Source organism: Anthonomus grandis, chromosome 14 (assembly GCF_022605725.1).
Source record: "Anthonomus grandis grandis chromosome 14, icAntGran1.3, whole genome shotgun sequence".
In the NCBI taxonomy this organism is placed as follows: domain Eukaryota; kingdom Metazoa; phylum Arthropoda; class Insecta; order Coleoptera; family Curculionidae; genus Anthonomus; species Anthonomus grandis.
The window spans coordinates 13,003,564-13,026,144 of NC_065559.1; the positions used below are offsets into that span (position 1 = coordinate 13,003,564).

At 30.6% G+C, this 22,581-nt stretch overlaps 1 protein-coding gene across 3 annotated transcripts in view; it reads right to left on the reverse strand.

Moving 5' to 3' along the window:
- The window catches only part of LOC126744686 (ATP-binding cassette sub-family G member 4), a 216,363-nt gene that overhangs the window by 100,931 nt on the left and 92,851 nt on the right, over positions 1–22,581 (reverse strand). Inside the window, exon 1 of one of the 3 annotated variants that reach the window (XM_050452199.1) lies at positions 19,674–19,760. The exons of the other annotated variants lie outside the window; for them this stretch is intronic. The gene's annotated coding sequence lies outside the window, so the exon portion shown is untranslated. Of the gene's footprint in view, positions 1–19,673; positions 19,761–22,581 lie in introns of those variants that run through there. 3 annotated transcript variants of the gene reach the window in all.

Here is a 22,581-nt window from a genome sequence, read left to right on the forward strand (position 1 = left end):
ATCACATATCTGTAATAATAATCTTAATTTAAATCTGCCAGAGAATGATCAAGCGGATCAGTGAATGATCATATGGTTCATACTGTTGTAAGGAACAGAGATTTGGATCCTAAAAGCAGCAACCGTTGACGGTCTTGAAACATTTGAAATACGGCTACATAGACGTATGCTCTGAATTCCATGGGTAGCCATGCAGACAAATGAAGCGGTTTTAAACAGAGCAAGAGTCGTCCGCGACATACTAACAACAGTTAAATGCCGAAAGCTGTGCTGTATCTAGGGCAAATACTCAGGGTTTGTTGATACCATATACTGCAAGTTATATTGAAGGGCAAGATGGAAGGCCGTAGAGGAGTCGTTAAAAGACTTGTGGTTAACGAATCTTAGAGAGTGGACCGGCATTCGAAGCGCGGAATAAGTCTTTAGACTCGCCAAAGACAGGCACAGCTCGCCATTTTGATTGCCAATAATGGCGAGCTGTATCAGTTAGGAAGACCTGATGCGGCACCAGAAGCAGAAGAAAAAAAATGTTCCGATGACTGTTGCATATTAAATATAAGATGATAAGTTGAAGAAGTAGTCCATACTTGCAGTGGAGTTAATAAGTGAAAGGGTAACTAAAATTGTTTCTATTATCATCCACTAAATTTATTTGAAAAATCATCTATCCTACATGTTTCGGACATATAAGTTGTCTATCATTAGGGATATACAATGAGGGTTTTCGTCACAACATATAACAAGCTATCGTGCTACTGGCAAGGTCAAAAGTTAAAGTCAGCAACAATAAATAAAAGGGTATATTACGAAGCATGAGAAGGTAATCAACAGGGTCTATACAAACATTAAAATCACATAATTACAAAACTAGGAAAATTGTTATGTCAACAAGATAATTTTTCAAATAAATTTAGTGAAGGATGACACAAACAATTTTAGTTACCCTTTGTATAAGATGATAATTTAAAAACTTACAATGAGTATATTTGAGAAATAAAAAAAAATACTAAATCGATAAAATTGTCTATAACAATGTCTATAATAAGAAGGGGGCAATAACATAATGTAATATCTAACTTTTTTTACTTACCTCTTCGCTCTCAGCCAATTTAAGAATCTTAAACGGTAATTCTCTGCTTGTGACACCTTACGTTAAAAAAATATTTTCAATGATCTCTAAAAGCTACTATCGATAATATACTATTTATGTTTAATAAATAAAACATCACTTAATTAAATTAAAATTGTATTTTTTATTATCAACTGAAGAAATGGTCAAAATGATTTTCGTTGCTTTCCAGACAATGTCTTCTTTTAAACTCTTAATATATGCATATTTGAAAATATTTCTCTGGGAAATAACTCCGCATTCTTGAACTATTTCTCATCAGTTGCTCAGAATGTATTTTAAAAACAACAAATTTTAGGTGGCTAGGTAGTTAAGAAAAAATAAAGAGGCGATAGGTTTAAGGATCTACGAAGCCATTCAACAGCACCTCTTCTAATCGTTTAATTGAGATAATTATTTTGTAATAGTTTTAATTAAATATTTTCTAACAGTTCTAACTATTTTCACAGGAGTCCCTTTTAGTACTAAAAATGTCATAAATAAAATTTCTTTTAAAGATTAATTGCCGTGTGCGTCTGTCTGATTTTCCAATTCATGAGCTATTAATAATAATAATAATAATAATAAATCATTTTATTGTTCCAATTAATTATAACAATTTTGCAAATACAAAACAAATATATAAATGAAACAAATGGCCTTGATAGTCAGCTTCTCTCCAAAAGGAGAGGCTGTTAAAGCCGTAGACAAATTCTAAGCCGTACTTACATTTAGTTACCTAACCTAAGCCTAATAAAACCCAATACGTTAATGAAGTTAGATGACTCGGTCCATTATGTTAAGCGGTACAGAGATAGTACATGGGAAAACTATTAAGCTCTGGTCAGAAAAAAATAAAAAAAAAATTTATGTATATAATATCTTATTTTCTCTGAAATGCATATAAACGCCCATAAAAACTCATTCACTGAGAAGCCGCTGTCTGATCCTTCTTTTGAAACAGGATAAAGATGTGTTAAAATGAGTAACTTGAAATTTATTTACGGTTGACGCTATGTCATAAGAGAATCCTCTTTTAAAAAGTTCCTTATTGTGCTTGGGGATCGTAAGGATGTGCTTTCTACGTATATTTATATTATGAACATTAGTTCTGTAAACAATTTTCCTACTGACATAGATAGGACACTGAAATTTAATGATGTTATAAAACAGACAAGCCGAGTGCAGTACACGCCTATTGAACATTGACAACCAGCTAAGTTCTTTAAGCTTATGTGATACGTGTTGTCCACGTCTTATGCCACATATAAAACGTATGCATGAGTTTTGAACCTTTTGCACTCGCCGGGCCTGTTTTGTATCCAGAAAAGGACCATAAACACTATCCGCGAAGTTAAAGTGTGATAGTACGAGTGCGTCACAGAGTTCAATTTTGGTTTTCTTTTCTAAGTAATGCCTGTGAGGAAAAAGAGATTTAAGGGCGCAGTAGGATTTTTTAATACAAGCTGTTATGTGTTCGGTAAATTTAAGTTTAGTGTCACAAATTAAACCCAGGTTTTTAGTGGAATTTTTAAATGAAATATTTTTTTGATAGCGTTTCCGATACTTAGATCCAACTGACTCAAGATATTTTCACGTAGTTTATCATTACAAAATAATAAAGCCACCGATTTCAAGGGGTTCAACCTCAGCATGTGACCCTCGGACACCTTACAAAGCGCCTGAAGATCCGTATTTATTCTAAGGTTAACCTCTGTCGCATTTTCTGGCTTAAAAGAGTATAAAATTTGAGTGTCGTCGGCATATAAATGATAATCACAATGGCGAATAGAATTAATAAAATTAGACGTGTAAATTGTAAAAAAAGGGGGCCCAAGATACTTCCCTGTGGGACACCTGAGTGTAAAGTCATTACCTCAGAGTACTTCCCATCAACTAAAACCCTCTGCGTCCTGTTACTTAGAAAAAATTGAATCATAGATTGAGCATTAAACCGAAAACCAATATAAACCAAAATACTCAACAAAACATCATGATTTAATAAGTCAAAAGCTCGTGAATAGTCTAGAAGTACCAGAACGCTAGCTTTGCTGTTATCCAATTCCCCATTAATACGGTATGTAATCTGTAATCTATAAATATAATAGAACTATTATCGAATATAATAGAACTAATATATTATTTCAATATTCTTCTATAAAGAACAAACTAATATTTGCTTATCATTATACCAGCCCAAACATTAACTTTGTGGGGGTATTGCGTATTAGGGTATGTCCTACTCTAAATACTCGTAGGTTCTCGTCATTCTAGTAACGGCAAGTTTTATTCATTTACGTGCCAATTTAAATACAAAGTACACTCATTATAATAAATAAATAATAATAATTAATCAGTTTATTTACAATAATGAAAAAAAAATTACAAAATGATTAATTTCAATTTACCAGTAAATAAAAAAAACTTGTACGTGATAACTTATGACACCTATACATAATAAAAACAATAATAAACGTAGATAAAAATAAAGAATAATAATAACAATTGGTTTCCGAACTTGAGTCGTAGCTACAGGTAATTTAGATTTTGACGAGTTCAGTATTTAATGTCTTTTTTCGGGATTTGGGTCATATCTGTATATGTCTTGTTCAGCAGTTTTTTTTTTGTAATAATTTCATTTCTGAGATCTGCAATTTCTTAGTTTAGTTACCCTATGTATTATTTACTAAATAATTAAATCTTTCTCTGCCCATCTGATGTATCCAATCTCTAACATGTAATGCTTACCGTATCTCTAACCAATAGTTTTCTACTTCAAGGTACTCTTTATATGTACTCTATTATAAGCGCAAATATTTTGATGAGCCAAGATTCTGTTGAATTGTGATAGCTAGAATTACTCTAGCTGTCGCAATTCAACATAATTATTTTGTCGAGGTCATTGTCATTAAGGTCTTGACAGATTTCCATTTTATAGGGATAAAATTTATGAAATTTAAGTACCTTTCTTACAAATTCATGGGATAATCCAGTTGCTGTAGCTGCCTAACTGGTCGATAAAGTAGGATTTATTGCAAACTATAAAATTATTTTAATTTAGGTTATTATATGTAGTAATCTTGGTTCATCCCTTGCGGCAGTACAAGTTTGTTGAAATTTTTCCACTATTTAACGAATATAGGTACATACGTGCGACTTATATTCCTCTGTGTATGCTTCTGGTTAAGTGCTTAAGTTACTCTTAACAGACACTGATCTTCTTTACCATAAATAAAAATGATATCTATACGTTCAGCTACAATTGGTCTACATCATAGTTGCTATTTCTTGTGCAAATACTTTCGAAATGAAAATGAAATGCAATAATTGTAATAACAGTAACGTTTCGTGTAAAAAATGTAGAAATGGAAATACAAAAATAAATCTGTAATAATTAGCCACTCCACTACTTTTTTTTAATGTTATTCACTAAATTAGTGACATTATAGTAATAAAAATATATTTTACCATTTATTAAATTGATAATGTAAAATACAATTTTAATTTAATCACCTAATATTTCATTAAATAAAATGTTGATTTTTAGCATTTTTTAAAAGCTTCCAGTCAAGGTCTCAAAATCAATAAATTGCTATTTAAAATTATTATATTGCGTAAGTAAAAACAGATTAGCTAAAACATGATTTTCTTTTCCCCTCCCTATTATATAAATTGTTTTCAGCGATTTTTTGGTTGATTAGATATAATCATATAAACACCCTGTATGCTTTAAGGAAAAAGCTCTTATGTGGAAGCTTAAGTGTCAAAATAAAAGTTTGTAAATACTATGTATACACGTAACCGCTAAGGCGTATTAACGAAATTGTCATAGTTTGCATAACTATAAACTTAAAAAAGTGGCTGCTTCTTGATTTCATCTAGCATATTTCAAAGCGTGAAGGGTAGTTTGTAAATACAAAATTAGATATATTCACTATTATTTCCAAATGGAGTAATTGGGAATTCAATATTAAATTCCTAATTCTTAAAAATGTTTTGCCCTTTTCTCAAAATTTTTTTGATAATTCGATTCTCCCTTTCCACCGGTAATTGGGTTAAAAGCACCATAGACGTATTAATATTATTAAAATTTTACATTATTTATTCGTAACAATGCACACACAAAATATCAAGTTAATACTCTACCCCAGATAAATTTCACAACTCTCGCTAAGAATAACAGAGAATATAAAAATGTATCAATAAATCAGGTTGGCATTAAAAACAATGAATGTAAGAATAAATGACTGGTACAGTAAATCTGACATTTTAAAATATCTGTAAGTTTTAAAAATCTACACAGTCGCTATTTTTTGTCAGTGGCTAGTAGTTTATAAAAAAACATTAAAAACGAAATCTCCTTTTACTTTTATTACTCTTTTTTTACTCCTTTCTACCTTTTGCCATCTATTGGAACATTCTGTTCCATTTTCTGACTAAAGCAAAAGCTTTAAGTACAAACCAGGAGAACCAAATATGCACTACAAATAAAGCCAAGTACATGTGTTCTTAGCCATACTAATTACTGCGAGGTAATCTCGCTTTTATTGTTTCAACTTTCAACTAAAACAACGGACAACAAAGTAACAACCAATCATAACCAATCGTAACCATCGTAACAATGTGCAATAACAATGATAAATTGAATAAGTACCTGGCAATAAACGGTGGAACTATTTTATTTAACCTTCTTTAACCCTATTTTAACAATGTTCCTACATTCGTATTTCAGTTAATAATGTAGATATAAATTAATTGTGCATAAATCGAGTCACCGTCGTATCGATCGGTTTAATTTTGAAATCATGTACTTGTAGCTTTCGTCATTTTTTATGTAATTACTTAATCGATAATACCATTCTTTTAGGAGTTTTAGTATTGCAATATTTTATATATTGGCTAGACCGTTAAAGTAATGAGGAAAATATTATTTAAAATTCATAGATACAAAAAATACACTACACCTAATTACTTATCAATTTAGATTTCAAGTAAGATGAGTTTAAAGAAAAATAGTTTACTATGGCTCTAGACAAATGTTTTTTTTAAGTCTAAGCAAACATATTTAGATTGAAATAAATTTCTTCAAATTAACTGACGCATTTGACTAAGTTCCGATCTAATTCTGAACATTAAAAGATGCATTAGAACACCTTTTAAATATTTATTGGATTTTTTTCTAGCCAATAATTATTCTTTGAATATTTTTTATATTATTTCGAAATTTTTTCATATAAAAAACTAATAATTATTATGATATGCATAATATTACCTGTGCTTCACCTTGAATATAAGTTAAATATCATAGTAAATATGTATGGGTCGTCTGACCTGTGGTACTTCGAAATTTCATAGATTTTTTCTTATGAGAATAAAGCAGTAGTACTTTTACAAATTACAAGGTGTTTTTGAGCATAAATCCCGAAAACAAAATCTAACATTATACATATTTTAAAATAACAAAGGATGAATCCAGGAACCCAGGGACCTAAAAAATCAGGGTATTTTCCACTTTCTTTTGATTTTCTTTTCTTTTTCCAAAATATTTAGTTGCAGTTTTCAAATTTGTATTTTAATATGAGTTGAATGAGATCCCAAAAAGCATAGGATATTTTAAGTGTTTTTAAAAGCTTTCATTATATCTGAATATTTGAGTCAAAGGCATTTTTGGTTTTCTAAACCCATACAATTATTCAATTGAAAAATAAAGTAGTAATTTCAGGCTGAGAGGCTTCAAAGTTTAAAAACTGCAATACAGAATGCCCCGAATTGCAGTATCTAAACTTTAACAGCGGTGCAAGGTATTTGATAAAAGGAATACCATCTCCTGCAGGTTATCTAGCAATTTACATGGAGAAATGAGTTTTCATGCAGAAGATCCGCATTAGCTAAATAAAAATATTACTGGAGATTAGATGCATCATATCAATAATCCTGAGATAGAAGCTTAAAATTACTGTCAAAAAACGATTCATTTATTGACGAATGCCATGCATTCAAAAAATGCACCAAATCAAAAACGGTTGAGTATCAGAATGATTATTGGCATAGTTTTACTGATGCCAGCTGAGTTATGAATAAATCCTGGATATCTTAGATATGTCTTAGCTTTGTAAATTCTTTACATCTAAATAATTCTTTTACCATTAAAGAAGAACATCCAATGGCATCCAATTTACCGGATCGATATTATAACTTGAGTCTGTGCAACGCAAATTCTTGAAATATTTAGCATTCAAAGAGGATGAGTGCTTATCCTGCTAGAGTACTAGACAATGATTTTTTATTAGATAGGCTTGGAATGGTATTCTTGCAAACCAGAAAGCGTAGATTAGGAATTACCTTTTTATTTAAACTCTTAAATAATAAAATTGATTGTACCGAGTTACTAAATGATTAAAATATTAATTGGTAAGTAACACTCTTTAGCAGTATTTTTACACCAATAATTTTCAATTTTTTCTTAAGATATTCAGGAATGTCCAATCTAATTGCTAACACGGTATATTTCTGTTTAATGGCCAGCAGAACTCCACCGCCTCGAGTGACATTTCTTCCATCATAGTTCCGATCACACCGGTAAACAAAATATTTATCTGATAATAATTCTAAGTCTAAAATACTATTATTCAACCAAGTCTCACTAATTGCGATAACATCAAAGTCGCAGGCAAGTCTTCGAGCGAAGACCCTTTGTATTTTGGTAGTATTCTGATATCTTATGGTAAGGAAGTTGGTATTGAGACTCAACTAAATGAGTCCTGCTTAATTCGTGTGGTTCGCGCAAAATTGATAACGTGCCAAAATAAGTAAAGGGAAGCTGGTATGACCTTAATTGCTACAAAGTGCAACCGAAAATATTCGCTTTGTATTTCTTATTAGCCTCCTAAAAGGAGTGGCAGACTGAATAATACCAGACAGATGTGATTTGTGTTTATATCCAGCTTGTATTTATTTTTCAAAAAAGAACAGTTACTGCATTTCAATTGATCTGCCTTAACTTTACATGACTTAACATCATGAGACCTTGCACAGAGAGGACAAATTACTTCATTATTTTTGCAGACTTTTAGTGAGTGGCCGAAATTATTACACTTAAAACACCGTGTGATATGCGTGGAATCATATAAGTTATAATTATTCAAGGCAAAAACAATTTTACTATGCTGTTTTAGCGCCGCGAATGTGCCATTATCTAGCCGCAGAGCAGCTTGGAATCTATTATTATTATTATTTTTAGTAGTCCATACCTCTAAAAAACAGTCAGATCAGACGAATTATCAAACAAATACTTGTTTTCTGATTTTAGAATAAGTTCCAAGTCTTTATTCGGATAATACTGAGATAATGCAACAATTCGCAGAATTGGCATCGCTGACTTGAGCTTACATACATCGAGTTGGATATCAATATAAGACTAAATAATATTGAATATTTTTACTTTTTGTAATTTTTCGGAATGTTTAAATTGGGAAATCATAGGATGGTTCTTTAATAATTAACCCTTTTATTTAAAATTAATTTTTCCGCGAAAATACGCACATTGTTTTGCGGGCTTGTAACCTTAATGACCTTGCGCAATGCAGGACAAAGGTATTGCTAAAAATTGGAAGAAAGTACGCGCAGTAGTACCTACAGACACTTGCAAGTAGGTTTTGTAAAATAGCTAACCGCTAACAGCCTTATACATATTGACCGCCGGTGATTTTCATGCAGTAATTATTTAACGAATTAAATTAAACTTATGTTTATATCTGCCTTAGCTTTACATGACCTAACATCATGAGACCCTGCACAGAGAGGACAAATTACTTCAACGACTTAAATTAAACTTAACCTAAAGTGTGAGTTCCTGATATGGAAGGAACAATGAACTGGTAGCGCTACCAAGCCCGACTTCAACGAAGCAAGGTAAGCCATTATGCATCACTAATGTGCGTTCGAACATTTAATGAAAAAAAACGAAGAATCATATTAATTCTCAATCTATCTCAAAAACCTAATACAGTCCACTAAATCAAAAGGCTGACGACGACACATCGTAAGCCGTAGAATGCTTTTCCGTGGCAAGATTTGTCATCCGATATGCGCTCTCTGAATCGGTGGCGACAAGAATTTCTCCACCAGCTAGCTACGTGCGTTACTTTATTTATTTGAATATTTTGGTCGGCTGGTTTAAGGTATGTTAAAATGTCATACTTGGTACGATTATTGTCCTGCTTGTGGTTTGATCCCTTTTTGAGTTGTTTTGCCTAATATATCTGCAAAACTCGGTCTTGAAGAGGGGTTGGTAGGCATAGATGTTATACAAAGTCAGGTAATAAGCAACATTTTTTCGATTTTGGCTTCTAAGATCTGCAGAAAAGAGTCTTTAAAAGAAGAAATGTTAGTCTGGACTGACTCCTTGATCCTTGAATAAAATAAATGAGTTGTTCGTATCAGTTCCTTTCAAGAAGATTACAAGTAACATAAGCACATGATCATTACTTACTCAATTTCAAACTGCAGTTTTCATATTGATGAATACTATTATTCACAAACACAACTGCATATTGGAACATAGTCACTAAATTATTTACGATATCTATCATAAAATAAATATAGCGCGCTTATTGTTATTGTTTATCATTAGGCATTTAAAGTTTTTTACACCTTAAAGTCCTTTTTCGATACAGCAAACAACACCACCGAAGCACTGTGACTACCACAACAATACCTATGCAGAGAAAACAATTTACGCGCTATAAAAATCCTTAAATTAGATAGTTAATACAAGAGCAGTTTTTTTGGCATCTTATAAAGACTACGTTTGAGTATGATTCCAATATAATTCAAGAATCATTATTTTGGGGGATTTTAGTTTGCCAGAATATAGCCTCTATCTAAATGGCTCACTTCCAAGAACTATAACGAGACAAATATTAAATTTATTGGATTTTTTTAATTAAACGCAACTAAACTTGGTACAGAACTTCCCGGGGCGACTGCTAAATTTAGTTATGTCATCTGTACCTGAAAATTGTACAGTTGAAAGATGTAATGAATTTAGTTGAAGAAGACCCATTTCATCCCTCTTTACTAATTAAAATTAAAAATATTGCTGCTAAAAATCATAACAATTTTAAGATTGAAAATGTATTTTACAATTTTAAGAGAACTGACCTACGTCTGAGAAATCAGTTCAGCAGTGTCACAATTTTATGAAAAAGTATATATCATTCTTGATAATAATGTTCCCAAAACTGCCCGAAGTATACGCACCTATCCTGCTTGGTTTACGCCGAAAATTATCGCAGATTTAAAGCTTAAGTATATTCACTAGAAGCGCTTTAAGCGATATGGTGTTGAGTAAGATCTAAACAGCTTCAAATAATTGCGTACTCAATTAAAAAATAGCTTTAAAATTTCATACACAAATTATTGTACTCAATTAGAAAATAATTTAATCACTAATCCTAATAATTTTTGGAATTTAATTAAAAGTTCACAACACAATAACATGCTACCACAAAATATGACTGATACCAATGGCAATCTTTTATCTAAACCTCAAGATATAGTTGATTCATTTGCAAAATTCTTTCAAAGCTCATATACAATACCTACAGATACACTCAATACAAAAAATAACAGCAACAGTTACACTGACAAAATCAACATAGCAATGATTACGGCCGAGGAGGTGTTGCGTGCTCTAAAAACAATCAAACTTAAAGCTATTATGGAACCTAATAAAATTCTAGCATTTATTGTTTCTGATTGACCACACGTACTTGCCAAGCCCCTAACAGTCCTCTTTAATTTATTTTTAAAATCAGAAACGTTTCCAGATTCATGGAAGGCTTCTAAAATTATTCCTGTTCATAAAAAAATTATAAGAATAAAATTGAAAACTACCGCCCAATAACTATTATCAATAATTTTTGTAAGTGTTTTGAAAGAGTTCTTCATTCTATTCTTTATCCCCGCATAAAAAATATAATTGACTTTCGCCAACATGGATTCATGAAGGGCAGGTTAACTACTACGAATTTAATTATACACTATCTGTGAAAGCACCGAGTTCATCTGTGAAAGCACCGAATTCATTTCTGACGCAATTAATTCAAGTTCGCAGGTAGACGTCATTTGCACCGATTTTTCTAAGGCTTTTGACAGACTTGACCATCGCATTCTCATAAATAACTTTGATCAATATTATGGCTTTTTCCTATGGTTAAACAATTTTTTTATTTCATTTTTAACTAAACGCATACAACATGTTGAGTGCTATGGTCATAGCTCGGTCAAAATAATTCCCTCTTCTGGTGTGCCGCAGGGCTCAATTTTGAGACCGCTATTCTTTAATTCATTTATAAACAATATCTCTAAACACCTTAAAGTAAAAGTTTATTATTTGCTAATGATAGCAAAATATATCTGATTGTATTTTACTTCAAAATGATCTTAGCTTATTAAACAGCTGGTGCAAAAATAATAACCTACCACTTAATATTGCCAAGTGCACAGTGATGTCTTATAGTTTGAAGAACAATCCTATCCATTACAATTGTTTAATAGACAATACTGCTATTTTTAGATCAGTGGTTTTTAAGGACTTGGGGGTTACATTCAATACCAGTCTATTTTTTGTTCCACATATTACAGATATGGTAAGTCATAGTTATAAAGTATTGCCTTTTGTTATTTGTAATACTCAGCATTTTAACAATATATCTACATTAAAAACGTTGTATTTCTCACTAGTTAGAACCATTCTTGAATATGCTTTGCAAGTTTGGTCGCCTTTTTATCAATGTCATATTCAACGTGTCGAAAATGTACAACGTAAATTTTTAAAATATTTGTGCTTTAAGTGCGACAGAGTGTATCCAGATATCGGTTTTCCACACCCAACACAAGTCTTACCCAATAGATTTCCAATACAATCGCTTAATGACCGACGCAAATCAATTGATCTAGAGTTTTTGTACAAATTAGTAAACAATCTAATCGACACGCCGGACTTCTTGGGAATTTTACACTTTCATATCTAAAGAGCTTCAACAAGAAATCATACTACTTTTTATTTAACCGGGGCTAGAACTAACATTTCTAAATTTTCTCCCTTGCGCAGGGCTGGAAATTTGTATAATTCTAAACATAATCAGTGTGACATGTTTAGCTGCAACATTAGAAATATTAAAAATGTAAATTTTGTAGTTTAACTAAAGTTTTTCTTTTCTATTTTTAGTTTTAGATAGTTATGTTTAGATTATTATTGGGTTTTTCCCACTAGTTAATTAGATTTTGTAATCTGTTTGAGTGGTGTAAATAAAATAAAATAAATAAAAATAAATCATATTAGGTATATAATTCCCAGGTTAAACGCAAGATGTTCTTTAACTTTTTATTGTTAATGTCCTAGAACTACTATGCTAACTAGAGTGTCAATAAATTATATTTGGTATTTGTTTAATAATTATTGTAGACATTCTGATATTTTCTATGATTCTTTGAAAGCAAAAACTAGCAAGGTTAATTGATATATTACTGTCTTTCTATTGTTTACTTATTTTATAGTTTAGGTTAGGGTTATGATTTATTAAGTAATTTTGTTAAACTATTTTTTGTTACCTGTTAAAATATATGACTATTTATTTATTTATTTACTTATAACAAGATGGTGCTTTGCCATTTCTAGACCTAATAATTAAAAAATGCATTAACAAACTTATTTTCCAAATATATCGTAACCCCTCTACTAGGGATAATGTAATTCAGTACATTCTCCTCATTTTTATAAATTTATCTCTTTCAATTTATTTTTTTTTTTGAGTCTTGATGTGCAAAACTTTTCGTTAGCGCTAACGCTTTTCTGCTGCATATTTCAAGGATATATGAGTCCTAGTCGTAATTTTGTTCATATTTTTTATTTAATTTAACTTTGTTTACCTTGATAACGGGAGTAGATATAACTACCGAAACGTTGGTTCAAATTAATAATTTTTATTAAAAAAGTAGGTTTTCTCGTTGTTTTTATCGTTTTTAATTTTAATATTCATAGCAAAGTTAGGTAGGATATTAAAAAGAAGAAACGAGCTCAGAGATTAATAGATTAAACCTCAGCTTCTAGGTATATAAAAAAATCTATTATACCTCAAGTTAATTATTGTATTTAACACTTATTGAACCTAGATTAAATGAAGAATATCAAAGGGTATCATTAAATATTTGAGTTCATATTTCTTTTAAATACGTGAATAAGTCTATTTTCTTCTTCTTTTCAATTTTTGAGCACGTAAGATAATATTTTCTAAATTGATTTTTGATTATAACTGACGTAATACCCAATAAAATAAGTAACTCATGAGTCTTGATGTTATACACTGAATTATTTTATTCACAACTAAACAAAGAAAAAACTAACATAAACGAGAAGTTCACATAAGGATTCTGAATTCTATAGCTCTAGAGTTATAAGAGGTCGAAGAACTTAAAAAAGGTCATAAGTCATCTTGGTTTTACGTCTTAGACTACGTGTAAAGAGCTTAGGCTCATTTCATCCTTCTCTGAATTAAATAAAGGATTTTTTACAGAATATTGAAAATTCTCAAAGGTAACTGCTCCAGTTATTAATTAACCAAAAACGACTGATTATTAAATACATTCCATCGATTGAAACTACTGACACGGCCAGAAGGTTACTTAAGAATATTGATGGATTTCTAGACCATCACCTGAATTATTAAAAGCCAAAGAACTTAGAATACTAATGAGTCATCTTGGTTTCACGTGTTGGACTAATCATAAAGAGCTTGAGATTTGCTTATCTTTATCAAAATTGAATAAAGAATTTATTTACAGACCATCTAAATTTCTTAAAGGAAAGTCTACTTGGAGCTCATATTTGAAGGGCATCATAACATTCTGAAAGGCAATCTAGGACATCCATAGTTCACTCTTAAAAAACGAATGACATATCCATTTGATGTACGGACATGAACCATCAGGATCCTTACCTAAACTTATGTTCTTAGTTTCACTAAGAGTTATCAGAGGCCATAGAACTTGGAAATGCTAATGAATCTTGGTTTTACGTTAGACTACATGTTATAACTGAATGGTGAAGAACATAAAAAGTTTCCTCGCAGAACATACATGGTTTATACTTTTTTGCTGGAAAACGTTGTATGCACACAACAGAGAGATAATTTGCTCCAAACTGAATAAGGATTTTGAAAATTATTTTTATTTTAAGAAAAAGCAGTGGCGTACCATTTTTTCTTTATAGTCCAGTCAAAATAAGTAGAAAAAAAATGAAAGTTTACAATAATTCAGGGAAAGCTGAAAATTTACATAGATGTTAAAAATAGTATTATAAATAAAATGGCAAAAATCCCCCTCGATCCTCCTTGTGCTAAAAATTTTATTCAAGGTCAAACGTCAAAAATATTGGTTTTTTGCATTTATTTCGTAAACGGTAAGTTTTATCATAAAAATAGGTCAGACAAAAATTGTAGATCATAAAATTATCTACAAAAAATCTTTCTACACTTTTTTTAGTGCGAGTCACCATTCTTGAGATATATAAATACTGATATACGCTCTTTCTTCAAAAATACTGACATACGTTCTTACTCCACCGTGTATCTTATGAAACATTTAATACAATAAGTAACTGTCTACATGATTGTTGAAGAGTCGTCGGTCGTATACCTGCTTTTTTCAAAGAACGGTATACAGTATGGGCTAAATGAATTTATGAAAGTTCTCAGAAAAATCAACAAGAATTCCTAGCAAATAATCACAAGTCTCGCTTTATTGAAATGCTCTCTGAAAAATTAATCGCTGCGAATATTTCTGTAAAACAAGCGGACAATGATGCTGAGGTCGTCATAGTTGAGACAGCAATAGAAAAATTCAATGGAATAAATACAACGATCATGGTGGGCGAAGACATCGATTTATTAATACTATTATTGACTGCACGAACACCTATTGATCAAATTATTTACTTTTTTAAACCAGGAAAAACTCAAGTACAAACAAAAATATATTCGTCTCAAAGTTTAACTGCAAAGTACCCAAAATGTCAATCTCATGTTTTGTTCCTGCATGCCATATCTGGTTGTGACACTACATATGCACTCTATAAAAGAGGTAAAACAAAAGTTTTTAAATTATTTCAAAAACGTACCGATTTAATTGATTGCGCAGAAGTGTTTAAAAAAGACGACTCTTCCCCACAAGCCATCATTGCAAATGAAATCCATTTTCTTCTTGCCATATACGGAGCTTCAAAAAAGATTGATTGTTTAGAAAAGATTGAAGTATCGATATTTAAATTTTGTAAAAAACACACGAAATAATAAAAGAGTAGAGTTATCTTGCCTTCCTCCAACATCTGCTTCTGCTTGTCAACACTTATATCGAGTATACTACCAAGTTCAAGTCTGGCTTGGTAATGAACTGGACCCACAAGATTGGGGTTGGAGGTTAACAGATAATAATTTGCAGCCAATTCAAACTGTATTTTCACCTGCTCCAGAAAAACTCCTTAACACTATTTTCTGTAATTGTAAAAAGGGTTGTAGTAATAGTTGCGGCTGTAAAAGAGTAGGATTGTTTTGCTCAGCAGTGTGTACGCTTTGTCAAGGACAATCTTGCTCCAATGCTGACAAAAATTTAGCAGATGAGGATCCGTATGAGATAAAAGAGAAAATTGATTCATCTTTTTATTTATCAGAATCTAAAGAAATACAAGAAGAGGAAGAAGAAAGCGAAGATGAAGATTTTTTTGAAGATTATGAGTTATTATGAGTTATTTTTACATTATAATAAAATTATTTAACATATATAATATTTTTATACAGATATACAATAATTTTTTAAACGATATAATCCATAACAATAACTAATTTTTTTTAATTAATACAACTAAAAAAAAACGCTATTAAACGCTATTTCATGAAACTTCCTCACTTGCAATAGATTGTGGACTATGCCTACTGGGGAAACCACGTTAAAAAAAAACGCGCCGAGCATACTACCCCGTATAGTACAGGTGGTGCGGAAATGTGTGCATATTATGTGTAATACGATTTTTTCAACTTTTAGAACCGCAATATTTCAAGAATGGTGACTTGCACGAAAAAAGTGTAGAGACATTTAGTGTAGGTAATTTTCTGATCTATAATTTTTATCTAACCTATTTTTATGATAAAATTTACCGTTTACAAGATAAACGCGAAAAACCAATATTTTTGACGTTTGACCTTGAATAAAATTTTTAGCACAAGGAGGATCGATGGAGATTTTTGACATTTCATTTGTAATACCATTTTTAACATCTATGTAAATTTTCAGTTTTTCCTGAATTATTGCAAACCCAAAATTTATTTTGACTAGGCCATTAGGTATATTCTATAAAAAAAATATGTACAGACACCAATGCTAAAAAAAAATTTTAAAACTCTTTTACATCAAATAATGCCTTTTTTTCTCCAAATCCGTGCACCAAATTTTATCAAAGTATTTTAAGTAATGAACAGGTAGGTTCTGAGTGAGAAGCGTTTTCTTTCTAAAAATTTTAACACCCTGTGTTTCGAAAAAAAAGCGTTCGATATATATTTGTAAAGAAAATTAGGGCTTATTCTGAACACAGAATCCATCGTTAAAGTTTAAACACTGGAATTTCGCACACATGGATATTATATATGAACTATTATAATCAACTTTGCTAAATTGTTTTCAGAAATAGATTCGTTAGAAAATTTTAAAAGAAAATTCAGCTGAACTCTTTTAAGTCTTACATAAAATGTGCAAAATAATATATAATATAAAAAAATCATAATATACAAATTAAGACACATGAGAGCTAAATTATTTTGAAAATTTAACATATGTTAGAAAAAAACATCTAACCACCTCAAAACAATAAAAGAGAATATGAATATAATGAAAGCTACGTAAAAGTATATTAACAGGTTCCGTACTTATGTGCTAACACTATCGCTATAAAATAAAAGAAGAAAAAATTAATACACAGAAACAGATACGAAATATTATTACGTTACAGTATTGTTGAGTGAAGAAAGTAAATCTTAAAATTGTCATGCAAATATATCAGTAAGAATTAAAATCCACAAAACATCCCTATTTAGAACCATGAATGAGTCACCTAGAAGGAAAAATAGTTGGGTGATAAGGATATGGAGATTGTCTCACTGTATATAAGAGGTATGTAAATGACATTTTTATAGTTTGAAAATTTATTAAAGTTTCTAAGCTTTTTAAATTCTTTACATACAAATATTTGATACAAGCAAGACTCCGTTAACTTCCGTTAACTCCAACGCTAATCTGCTAACTACTGTTTTCGAAAAAGTACTGTTTTCTACTGCTGGCTTTTGCTAATGACATAGACGTAATGGCTCATTCAGTAGGAGACATGCGAGAGGTTTCACAGCTGGAGAAAGAACCAGATAATCTGGGCATAAGAGTAAACGGAGAAAAAATTATATATATGCTGGTTAGAAAGAATCCAAGACCTCAAATAAGGCAGAATATATATCTTAAATAGTTCAACTTTAAAGTGGTTAGGGAATTTAAGTATCTAGGAGCGGTAATCATTGATGACAATCGAGTAGAAAAAGGTATCTTACCATAGCCAAAAATATGGCGTTATACTATCTTACAACATATTGAAATCTAAACTGCTAAGGAAGCAATCCAAACTAACTTTTTACAGGGCAATAATTCACCCAGTATGGCGGGAAAAATTGACCATCAATCATCTGAATTGGCGGTAATATCTGGCAGTGCAAACATAGTCAAATACATAAAAGCTTACCGAACAAAATGGGTAGGTTATGTAGTTAGATCCGAAAGCGACAGATTGATAAAGACTTAATCCTTGAGAGACCACATGGCAGAAGATCAATAGGTAGACCAAGGAAAAGATGGAAAGAAAAAGAATTCCCTCGTTTACAGACTGTTTAATATACCCCTGTCTAAAGAAGCGTTCGCACAAGAAATAAATATTATAAAATATACTGCTTTTAGAAAAGGATTTCTACTTCACTTAGTAAAAAAAATTATAAATTATAAATATTTAAATAAATATAAAATGACCCACAACGTAGTTTATCATGAAGACACAAATAGTTTCCGTAGATTCCTGTCCTTTTTTGATTCAATATCCTTAAAAAAAGCAAGAATCGTTAACTCTATAAATTTCGAATTTGCTTTGGTGAATAATTTTAAAAAACCAGTTAGTGCATGTAGTAAAAAAGCAAGCGTATTTTCCGAATCAGGGGCTTTGTTTTTAAAATGTGGAAAATGTAAGGCGGTAAACATAAGCGTAGTCTGGTAGGAAAAAAATGGATTAAAGACCATTTAAAAATACCAAGCTAACCGTTTTGGCCTCAACTCATAATTTTTCTCCAGAGATTGGGACTGACTACTTCATGAATGACCTCAAGATGGAAATTACGAAAGCTAAAAAAAATCCTTTTCTGATGTGTGTCAATGACGTATTTACCTTCGAGCTAAATCTCATTTTTAATCATTTAATTTAATATATATAAACGACCATATTTAGATTCAAAATCTTCACTTTACGATTAATAATGTATAATAACATTTAAATAAATTACCAGGATTGTGTTTAAAAAGTATCTATAGATACTTTCTAAACACTTTACACTCGTACATTTAATCGTGTGGTACTGGGTTCGATTCTCGATGAGTCTATATTATTAAAATTTGTTTATTATTAAACTTTTTTTATTTGTTTTATTGTTATAATTATAACTTAGTCCACACTATTCACATTATGTTAACGTTAAATGACATTCAAGATTTTTAGTGTTTTTTGTATAAAATTAATTGTTTCTTAGACTGATATTTATAATTGTAGACTTAGTGATGCTGTAACCAGAGCGAAACACCTGTAGTATTGTATGTTGTGAGACTGTTGCAATGTATTTTCTTTCTTTCTTTGACAGAAATGGATAAGATTTTTGTATAAGATAAATAAATTGAACTACGATAATAGATCGCACATTTAACTAGTACCAATATGTAAGGGTACAATAAAAGGTCTCTTAAAAGAAAAAGTAGATGGCATTCAGGAAATAGATATACTTTAAGAGGTAGAAAAATTAAAAAGACCATAAAAACGCAATATCGCTCCAAAATATTGGCAAGGCAAACTAGTTGAAAGTGAACTCATTCTAAAAGACAAATTGACCTGGAATAATAATCCGTGGACTAATTGTATTTCATCATATACGTAAACGTGTATTGAATTTTTAAGAGTTTGTAAGGGCATTATTAATAGCAAATACTAAAGTCAGTTTAAATTGAGATTTTTTTCTTTTCTTTATACGCAGTGAAAATAGGTTTAAGCAAATGACGAGAAATTTGCAACTTCTGAAACGACTTTTTTAATATTATGTATTTTTCCAATAAAAAATAGCAATAAAAATATATTTAATTAATATTAATTACAATATATAAAAAGGATTAAGTTTTATTACGTTTTTCTTAATAAATATGTTAACATTTAGTTTGTACATACCTGAATTCAATAACTAACTTGGAAAAGTATCACCAATTGTCCCCTTTATAACAAGTATTAACCATTAATGGCCGAAACCGATAAAGTAACAGTGGAACCTATGACAAGCAGATTGTAATAGATAAATTAAAAATAATTATACCCAATAAATTTTACTAATTATTTTACGTATGCTTTTTTGCCATAATCGAACTTGTGCAATTGCAGCAAATTTTATACAGGTTATCTTCTTCCTTATCTTTAATATTTTGAAATACAATACTTAATTACTATATTCTCAAAAATAATTATATTTATTAATGACGGGATACCCCATTACATAAATCAACAATATAATAATAGCATTTTACAAGCTAACTTAATGTTTTCCAAAATAAGCATTATAAGAAGTAATCGAAAAACACAAAACTAATCCTCTGTACTATACCAAAAACAAGTTAAATTACAAAAATTAATAATATAAACTGAGATATAAACTTAAAAGGTTCAAACAATAAAACTAAATGACAGAATTGACCAATTGCTTCTAAAATAAATTCTCTGACAGGCCAAATACTTCAATGTTGCAACTACTTATGAGTTTACAGTAATGATCTATGGGAGAATTTTGACCATAGTTAGTACGGTGAAACGAAATACAGAAATATTGAAAGGCACCCCTTCTAATCCTAGCTGGTAAATCTAAGTTTATGCATTCGAACAAGCTGATACAATCTATGTAACCATTAATTAGCTTATGTACGAACATACACCGACATATTTCGCCTACGTTCCAACGTAACTAGATGTAAACGACTCTTAATGCATAATTATCATCAGCAATAAACAAACCCATCATATGCGCAAAATTTTAAAAATTTATGCTGAACTCTTTCTACAGTCAAGTTGTGTACTGCCTGATAAGGTGGCCAAGCTATGGATACAAGCTATATATTCAAGCTAAGAAGAAGCCAGCGAGCCATAAGCACCCTTTATAGTATCAAATGAATAATTCTTACAATGGCTGAGAACAAACCCAAGCATTTTTGATGATTTAACTGTAATTTCGTTCAGATGTTCATTAAAAGATTCTTACTTTGATTACACAATTTAACTGTTCCCCATCAATAAGGGAAGATGTAGTGTATTTTCTGAGCACTTTGACACATTCAGACTAAGCTTACTATCCCTACACTAATCGGCAAGTCTATCCAAGTCTTCCTGTAAAAGTGTCTGGTCCTTTTGACAGTAAATTGTTTTAATAATTTTAAAATCATCAACGAAAGCCAAAGCAAAACTGTTCTGAAAGCAATTAAAGTACTTCATAAATATATAGCATTTAAATTTTTTCTTCTATACTCGGATCTCACCTTACAAAAATGAAGTAAATCTAACTGTGACCTAGATCTAATGTATTTTTTATGCAACCTTCTCTTTTTAGAAGGCAAGTATCTGAATTCAAAAGAAAATCAATTAGGATATGTGCTACTGCGAAACTTCTTGAGAGGGACAAAGAGAGCAATTCCAGTTCCCAATATCTCATAAAAAAATTCAAATTAAACTCAATATCGCTAAAAGGGAGGGCCTGTTCCCAGCAAATGCCGCACAAAAAATTGTTAGGACCTACATAGTTTGCATGTTTAAAATAATAGTAAAAATAACAAAATGACAGATTGTCAGATCTTTTTCTTTTAAATAACGTATTTACTAACCATTCATAACCATAATAATGTATACTATAGTTTGAAGAATGGTGTCCATGTTCTGGGATGTATTTTATAGGTATTTGCAAGCAAATAGGGTAGAAAATAAAGGTCTTATTTCACCAGAAATTCCTTTTTTTATTAAGACGACCGGTTTTGCGAATACAATCTTATCGCATCATCAGGTCGAGGACTAAAAGTAAAAGACAAAATTTACATAGATACTACTCTTATCAAAAAGTGGTAAAATACTAAATAAAAACAAATTTTAAAGCGTACCATTGTTAAAAACGAGATTTGTCAAAACAAAAGTACATATAGAACGGTACAGTTAAAATTAAGCGAGTAAATGTCATCATAAGGTAACAAATAATACACTTAGGTTTAAAACAATAACATCTAAATAGCACCGTTACAACACAATAAACAAAACAATCCAAAAAACTATAATAACCGCCATTCAAACTAATCCGATCCTATTTGCTTGCAAACCTATATAATGTATACTGTCAGTCAAAATTGGACCCACCAATAAAGTGACATTTGCACTACGATCATTTGAAAAAACCAGATCAAAGAAATGTTTTTCTACATTTCTCTCTTTAGTCCAAGTGTTTAACTGAAATAGCTATAAAAATCCAAAATATTGCGCTAATAACGCTGCATTAGACTTTTCCGAACACTCAACCTGTAAGCCATATTCATTATTACTCCAATGAGCTTCTGGCATATTATAGTAATCAAAGATTTAAATATTTTGTGATGGATACCTATGCAGTATATTCTCCACTGATTCACTATGTATTCTAAAATAATTCTCGCATCTGTGGCGGAATGTTAAGCCAGAAATTAAGAATGTTAAGCCAGTCACATGAGGTAAATAATTGTTTAACATTATCCTGTGTTATATAAACTTTTACCGTTAATATAGATTTACGTATATACATAAGTATATCGTCCCTTGATTTCCTACTAGTTAAGCGAGACCCTTCATAATAAAATAAATAGTAATCAGCACATTGCAATTCGCTATCTGAAAAAAATACTTTTTAAGTTACTCCCTACTAATACTATAATATCAGGTATACTATTCGAAAATAATTACGAACCTATACGAACATTCCGCAGAAAAACTGATTTTAGGTGGCTCCGATAGCAGGATAGCCCTCCTTTCTTGGTTCTTTAATATTCACCTAGTGAATATCGAATTGCAAATAAAATATATT